This window comes from Spea bombifrons, chromosome 12 (assembly GCF_027358695.1).
Source record: "Spea bombifrons isolate aSpeBom1 chromosome 12, aSpeBom1.2.pri, whole genome shotgun sequence".
Lineage (NCBI taxonomy): Eukaryota > Metazoa > Chordata > Amphibia > Anura > Pelobatidae > Spea > Spea bombifrons.
Window position 1 is genome coordinate 20734385 of NC_071098.1, and position 8754 is coordinate 20743138.

Sequence of the window (8754 nt, forward strand, 5' to 3'; positions counted from 1 at the left end):
CTCCTTTATGCTTTGTTCTTCTCAAATGTCTGGATGTCCTGTTCACTCTTTTCTCCTGAAACTGATGATCTTTACTGCGACACGTCTTCTTGTCTTCATTGCATTCTTGTACTGCATTGTGGTTTCCAAACTCCATTTTTTATTTTGTCCCACGTAGACCTCCCTCCTCTACCCTCTTTTTTCTGTCCCACGTCGAAGTTCTTCCTTCCCAGGCTTGAACTCATTATGGTTTTTCATCTATGCACTGTCCTTCCTCCTCTACACTCATCTCTCTGTCCCTCGTTAAACTGTTTTCCTTTTCCACGTTTGAACCCATTATGGTTTTTCGTTTATGCTCTGTCCTCCTTTAGTATCTGGATGTCCTGTTCAGTCTTTTCCTGAACCCAATGATCTTTACTGTGATATGTCTTCCTGTCTTCATTTCATTCTTGTACTACATTTTAGATTCTTTTTGTCCCACGTAGACCTCCCTCCTCTACCCTCTTTTCTCTGTCCCACGTTGAAGTTCTTCCCTTCCCAGGCTTGAACCCTTTATGGTTTTTCCTTAATGCTTTGTTCTCCTCAAATGTCTGGATGTCCTGTTCACTCTTTCCTCCTGAAACTGATGATCTTTACTGCGACACGTCTTCTTGTCTTCATTTCATTCTGGTACTGCATTGTGGTTTCCATAACTCCATGATTCTTTTTCTCCCACGTAGACCTCCCTCCTCTACCCTTTTCTCCCTGTCGCACGTCAAAGTTCTTTCCTTTCACAGGTGTGAACCCTGTAAGGACTTACCTGCCCAGGAACCAGGTTCCACGTTGTCAGCTGCCCCCTACCCTGCTCAGTTGTCGTACGCAATATTTACCGGGCTACTCAGGCAGCTTTTCTCCTGTGTCCTGCTGTGCCAGTCTCTGTCCCTGGGATCCTCTCATCTAACCGTTACAAACGCATTATGGTTTTTCATTTATGATCTGTCCTCATCTAATGTCTGGATGTCCTGTTCACTCTTTCTTCCTCATTCCCACTATCTTTACTGCAACACTTCTTCCTCTCCTTCATGCACTACATAGTAGTTTGTAAATTCCGTAGTTTTTTTTGTCCAATGTAGGCCTCCCTCCTCTACCCTCTTCTCTCTGTCCCTCATCAAACTTTTTTCCTTTTCCAGGCTTTGAACCCATTATGGTTTTTCACTTATGCTCTGTCCTCCTCTAATGTCTGGATGTCCTATTGAGTCTTTCCTCCTGATCCTGACTATCTTTACTGTGACCTTTCTTCTTGTCTTCTTCCCCTCCTTGTAGTACATTCTAGTTTCTAAATTCTATATTATTTTGTCCCATGTAGGCCTCCCTCCTCTAACTCCTTCTCTCTGTCCCTCACAGGGGCATACCTAGAATATTTGGCACCTGGGGCGAATCCGGTATGAGCCCCCCCCACACTCTTTACAACTGCATAGTTTGTATCATTAGGCAAACATTGAAGGGGGTACAATATAACCGTTATCATGATATACTGAAGCAGACATTGACGGGGGTACAGCATAACACCTATCACGATATTCTGAGGCAGACATTGACAGTGGTACAGCATTACTGCTATCATTATATACTGAGGCAAACATTAACGGTGGTACAGCATAACTGTTATCATTTTATACTAGTGCAAAAATTGACGGTGGTACTGCATAACTGCTATTGTTATATACTGAGGCAAATATTGACGTTGGTACAGCGTAATCCCTATCACTATACATTGAGTCAGACATTGACAATAATGCAGATCTCCCCAAACCAGCCTGCTCATCTAGAAACGGACATTACTGTCCGTCTCTGGAGGGGTGCAGGCATGGTGGCACCCCTCTGATGAGCGGCACTCGTGCGGACTGCTCCCCCCCCCGCTAGGTACAATACTGGTCCCTCATCAAACTTTTTTCCTTTTCAATGCTTGAACTCATTACGATTTTCTATTTATGCCCTGTCTTCGTTTAATGTCTGGATGTCCTCTTCAGTCTTTCCTCTTGATCCTTTCTATCTTTACTGCGACATGTCTTCCTGTCTTGATTTTATTCTTCTACTGCATTGTGATTTCTAAACTCCATGTTTCTTTTTGTCCTGCGTAGACTTCCCTCCTCTACCCTCTTCTCTCTGTCCCACGTCGAATTTCTTCGTCAGTCTTGAACCCATTATGGCTTTTCATTTATGCTACGGCCTGCTCTAGTGTCTGGATATTCTATTCAGTATTTCCCCCTCAATCTGAAGATCTTTATTGGAAAACGACTTCTTGACTTCATTTCATTCTTGTACTACATTGCAGATTCTAAACTCCACGATTCTTTATGTCCCGCGTAGACCTCCCTCCTCTAACCTCTTTTCTCTGTCCCACGTCGAAGTTCTTCCCTTCCTAGGCTTGAAGCCATTATGGCTTTTCATTTATGCTCTGTCCTCCTCAAATGTCTGAATATCCTGTTCAGTCTTTCCTCCTGAACTTGAAGATTTTTACTGCGACACGTCTTCTTGTCTTCATTTCATTCTTCTACTGCATTGTGGTTTCCAAACTCCATGTTTCATTTTGTCCCGCGTAGACCTCCCTCCTCTACCCTCTTTTCTCTGTCCCACGTTGAAGTTCTTCCCTTCACAGGCTTGAACCCCTTATGGCTTTTCCTTTATGCTTTGTTCTCCTCAAATGTCTGGATGTCCTGTTCACTCTTTCCTCCTGAAACTGATGATATTTACTGCGACACGTCTTCTTGTCTTCATTTCATTCTTGTACTGCATTGTGGTTTCCAAACTCCATGATTCTTTTTGTCCCGCGTAGACCTCCCTCCTCTACCCTTTTCTCCCTGTCGCACGTCAAAGTTCTTTCCTTTCACAGGTGTGAACCCTGTAAGGACTTACCTGTCCAGGAACCAGGTTCTACGTCGTCGGCTGCCCCCTACCCTGCTCAGTTGTCGTACGCAATATTTACTGGGCTACTCAGCCAGCTTTTCTCCTGTGTCCTGCTGTGCCAGTCTCTGTCCCTGGGATCCTCTCATCTAACCGTTACAAACTCATTATGGTTTTTCATTTATGATCTGTCCTCATCTAATGTCTGGATGTCCTGTTCACTCTTTCTTCCTCATTCCGACTATCTTTACTGCAACACTTCTTCCTCTCCTTCATGCACTACATAGTAGTTTGTAAATTCCGTAGTTTTTTTGTCCCACGTAGGCCTCCCTCCTCTACCCTCTTCTCTCTGTCCCTCGTTAAACTGTTTTCCTTTTACTCGTTTGAACCCATTATGATTTTTCGTTTATGCTCTGTCCTGTCCTGCGTCTGGATGTCCTGTTCATTGTTTCTCCTGAACCCGATGATCTTTACTGTGATTTGTCTTCCTGTCTTCATTTCATTCTTTTACTACATTTTACTTTTTAAACTCGATGATTCTTTTTGTCCCACGTAGACCTGCCTCCTCTACCCTCTTTTCTCTGTCCCACGTCGAAGTTCTTCCCTTCCCAGGCTCCAACTCATTATGGTTTTTCATCTATGCACTGTCCTCCCTCCTCTACACTCATCTCTCTGTCCCTCATTAAACTGTTTTCCTTTTCCACGTTTGAACCCATTATGGTTTTTCATTTATGCTCTTTCTTTCTTTAGTGTCTGGATGTCTTGTTCAGTCTTTCTCCTGAACCCGATGATCTTTACTGTGATATGTCTTCCTGTCTTCATTTCATTCTTGTACTACATTGTAGATTCTTTTTGTCCCACGTAGACCTGCCTCCTCTACCCTCTTTTCTCTGTCCCACGTCGAAGTTCTTCCCTTCCCAGGCTCCAACTCATTATGGTTTTTCATCTATGCACTGTCCTCCCTCCTCTACACTCATCTCTCTGTCCCTCATTAAACTGTTTTCCTTTTCCACGTTTGAACCCATTATGGTTTTTCATTTATGCTCTTTCTTTCTTTAGTGTCTGGATGTCTTGTTCAGTCTTTCTCCTGAACCCGATGATCTTTACTGTGATATGTCTTCCTGTCTTCATTTCATTCTTGTACTACATTGTAGATTCTTTTTGTCCCACGTAGACCTCCCTCCTCTACCCTCTTTTCTCGGTCCCACGTCGAATTTCTTCCCTTCCCAGGCTTGAACTCATTATGGTTTTTCATCTATGCACTGTCCTCCCTCCTCTACACTCATCTGTCTGTCCCTCGTTAAACTGTTTTCCTTTTTCCACGTTTGAACCCATTATGGTTTTTCATTTATCCTCTGTCCTCCTTTAGCGTCTGGATGTCCTGTTCAGTCTTTCTCCTGAACCCGATGATCTTTACTGTGATTTGTCTTCCTGTCTTCAGTTCATTCTTTTACTACATTGTAGTTTTTAAACTCGATGATTCTTTTTGTCCCACATAGACCTCCCTCCTCTACCCTCTTTTCTTTGTCCCACATCGAAGTTCTTCCCTTCCCAGGCTCCAATCCATTACGGTTTTTCATCTATGCACTGTCCTCCCTCCTCTACACTCATCCCTCTGTCCCTCTTTAATCTGTTTTCCTTTTATACATTTGAAACCATTTTGGTCCTTCATTTATGCTTTGTCCTCCTCAATTGTCTGAACATCCTGTTCAGTCTTCCCTCCTTAACCTGAAGATATTTACTGCGACACGTCTTCTTGTCTTCATTTCATTCTTCTACTGCATTGTGGTTTCCAAACTCCATTTTTTATTTTGTCCCACGTAGACCTCCCTCCTCTACCCTCTTTTCTCTGTCCCACATCGAAGTTCTTCCCTTCCCAGGCTTGAACTCATTATGGTTTTTCATCTATGCACTGTCCTTCCTCCTCTACACTCATCTCTCTGTCCCTTGTTAAACTGTTTTCCTTTTCCACGTTTGAACCCATTATGGTTTTCCGTTTATCCTCTGTCCTCCTTTAGCGTCTGGATGTCCTGTTCAGTCTTTCTCCTGAACCCGATGATCCTTACTGTGATTTGTCTTCCTGTCTTTAGTTCATTCTTTTACTACATTGTAGTTTTTAAACTCGATGATTCTTTTTGTCCCACATAGACCTCCCTCCTCTACCCTCTTTTCTCTGTCCCACGTCGAAGTTCTTCCCTTTCCAGGCTCCAACCCATTACGGTTTTTCATCTATGCACTGTCCTCCCTCCTCTACACTCATCTCTCTCTCCCTCGTTAATCTGTTTTCCTTTTATACATTTGAAACCATTTTGGTCCTTCATTTATGCTTTGTCCTCCTCAATTGTCTGAATATCCTGTTCGGTCTTCCCTCCTTAACCTGAAGATATTTACTGCGACATGTCTTCTTGTCTTCATTTCATTCTGGTACTAGATTGCAGTTTCTAAACTCCGCGATTCTTTATGTCCCGCGTAGACCTCCCTCCTCTACCCTCTTTTCTCTGTCCCACGTCGAAGTTCTTCCCTTCCTAGGCTTGAACCCATTATGACTTTTCATTTATGCTCTGTCCTCCTCAAATGTCTGAATATCCTGTTCAGTCTTTCCTCCTGAACTTTAAGATCTTTACTGCGACACGTCTTCATCTCATTCTTCTTCTGCATTGTGGTTTCCAAACTACATGTTTCATTTTGTCCCGCGTAGACCTCCCTCCTCTACCCTCTTTTCTCTGTCCCACGTTGAAGTTCTACCCTTCCCAGGCTTGAACCCCTTATGGCTTTTCCTTTATGCTTTATTCTTCTCAAATGTCTGGATGTCCTGTTCACTCTTTGCTCCTGAAACTGATGATCTTTACTGCGACACGTCTTCTTGTCTTCATTGCATTCTTGTACTGCATTGTGGTTTCCAAACTCCATTTTTTATTTTGTCCCACGTAGACCTCCCTCCTCTACCCTCTTTTTTCTGTCCCACGTCGAAGTTCTTCCTTCCCAGGCTTGAACTCATTATGGTTTTTCATCTATGCACTGTCCTTCCTCCTCTACACTCATCTCTCTGTCCCTCGTTAAACTGTTTTCCTTTTCCACGTTTGAACCCATTATGGTTTTTCGTTTATGCTCTGTCCTCCTTTAGTATCTGGATGTCCTGTTCAGTCTTTTCCTGAACCCAATGATCTTTACTGTGATATGTCTTCCTGTCTTCATTTCATTCTTGTACTACATTTTAGATTCTTTTTGTCCCACGTAGACCTCCCTCCTCTACCCTCTTTTCTCTGTCCCACGTTGAAGTTCTTCCCTTCCCAGGCTTGAACCCTTTATGGTTTTTCCTTAATGCTTTGTTCTCCTCAAATGTCTGGATGTCCTGTTCACTCTTTCCTCCTGAAACTGATGATCTTTACTGCGACACGTCTTCTTGTCTTCATTTCATTCTGGTACTGCATTGTGGTTTCCATAACTCCATGATTCTTTTTCTCCCACGTAGACCTCCCTCCTCTACCCTTTTCTCCCTGTCGCACGTCAAAGTTCTTTCCTTTCACAGGTGTGAACCCTGTAAGGACTTACCTGCCCAGGAACCAGGTTCCACGTTGTCAGCTGCCCCCTACCCTGCTCAGTTGTCGTACGCAATATTTACCGGGCTACTCAGGCAGCTTTTCTCCTGTGTCCTGCTGTGCCAGTCTCTGTCCCTGGGATCCTCTCATCTAACCGTTACAAACGCATTATGGTTTTTCATTTATGATCTGTCCTCATCTAATGTCTGGATGTCCTGTTCACTCTTTCTTCCTCATTCCCACTATCTTTACTGCAACACTTCTTCCTCTCCTTCATGCACTACATAGTAGTTTGTAAATTCCGTAGTTTTTTTTGTCCAATGTAGGCCTCCCTCCTCTACCCTCTTCTCTCTGTCCCTCATCAAACTTTTTTCCTTTTCCAGGCTTTGAACCCATTATGGCTTTTCACTTATGCTCTGTCCTCCTCTAATGTCTGGATGTCCTATTGAGTCTTTCCTCCTGATCCTGACTATCTTTACTGTGACCTTTCTTCTTGTCTTCTTCCCCTCCTTGTAGTACATTCTAGTTTCTAAATTCTATATTATTTTGTCCCATGTAGGCCTCCCTCCTCTAACTCCTTCTCTCTGTCCCTCACAGGGGCATACCTAGAATATTTGGCACCTGGGGCGAATCCGGTATGAGCCCCCCCCCACACTCTTTACAACTGCATAGTTTGTATCATTAGGCAAACATTGAAGGGGGTACAATATAACTGTTATCATGATATACTGAAGCAGACATTGACGGGGGTACAGCATAACACCTATCACGATATTCTGAGGCAGACATTGACAGTGGTACAGCATTACTGCTATCATTATATACTGAGGCAAACATTAACGGTGGTACAGCATAACTGTTATCATTTTATACTAGTGCAAAAATTGACGGTGGTACTGCATAACTGCTATTGTTATATACTGAGGCAAATATTGACGTTGGTACAGCGTAATCCCTATCACTATACATTGAGTCAGACATTGACAATAATGCAGATCTCCCCAAACCAGCCTGCTCCTCTAGAAACGGACATTACTGTCCGTCTCTGGAGGGGTGCAGGCATGGTGGCACCCCTCTGATGAGCGGCACTCGTGCGGACTGCTCCCCCCCCGCTAGGTACAATACTGGTCCCTCATCAAACTTTTTTCCTTTTCAATGCTTGAACCCATTACGATTTTCTATTTATGCCCTGTCTTCGTTTAATGTCTGGATGTCCTCTTCAGTCTTTCCTCTTGATCCTTTCTATCTTTACTGCGACATGTCTTCCTGTCTTGATTTTATTCTTCTACTGCATTGTGATTTCTAAACTCCATGTTTCTTTTTGTCCTGCGTAGACTTCCCTCCTCTACCCTCTTCTCTCTGTCCCACGTCGAATTTCTTCGTCAGTCTTGAACCCATTATGGCTTTTCATTTATGCTATGGCCTGCTCTAGTGTCTGGATATCCTATTCAGTATTTCCCCCTCAATCTGAAGATCTTTATTGGAAAACGACTTCTTGACTTCATTTCATTCTTGTACTACATTGCAGATTCTAAACTCCACGATTCTTTATGTCCCGCGTAGACCTCCCTCCTCTAACCTCTTTTCTCTGTCCCACGTCGAAGTTCTTCCCTTCCTAGGCTTGAAGCCATTATGGCTTTTCATTTATGCTCTGTCCTCCTCAAATGTCTGAATATCCTGTTCAGTCTTTCCTCCTGAACTTGAAGATTTTTACTGCGACACGTCTTCTTGTCTTCATTTCATTCTTCTACTGCATTGTGGTTTCCAAACTCCATGTTTCATTTTGTCCCGCGTAGACCTCCCTCCTCTACCCTCTTTTCTCTGTCCCACGTTGAAGTTCTTCCCTTCACAGGCTTGAACCCCTTATGGCTTTTCCTTTATGCTTTGTTCTCCTCAAATGTCTGGATGTCCTGTTCACTCTTTCCTCCTGAAACTGATGATATTTACTGCGACACGTCTTCTTGTCTTCATTTCATTCTTGTACTGCATTGTGGTTTCCAAACTCCATGATTCTTTTTGTCCCGCGTAGACCTCCCTCCTCTACCCTTTTCTCCCTGTCGCACGTCAAAGTTCTTTCCTTTCACAGGTGTGAACCCTGTAAGGACTTACCTGTCCAGGAACCAGGTTCTACGTCGTCGGCTGCCCCCTACCCTGCTCAGTTGTCGTACGCAATATTTACTGGGCTACTCAGCCAGCTTTTCTCCTGTGTCCTGCTGTGCCAGTCTCTGTCCCTGGGATCCTCTCATCTAACCGTTACAAACTCATTATGGTTTTTCATTTATGATCTGTCCTCATCTAATGTCTGGATGTCCTGTTCACTCTTTCTTCCTCATTCCGACTATCTTTACTGCAA

The 8754-nt window shown here is 43.6% G+C and overlaps 1 long non-coding RNA gene across 1 annotated transcript; it reads right to left on the bottom strand.

Moving 5' to 3' along the window:
• Nucleotides 1-3244: 3244 nt before the first annotated feature.
• LOC128469671 (uncharacterized) lies at nucleotides 3245-8545 on the bottom strand. The gene is made up of 2 exons (XR_008345984.1): nucleotides 7738-8545; nucleotides 3245-3420 (listed from the first exon to the last, which is right to left on the bottom strand). It is a non-coding gene; the product is annotated as an uncharacterized LOC128469671 (long non-coding RNA).
• Nucleotides 8546-8754: the final 209 nt, after the last annotated feature.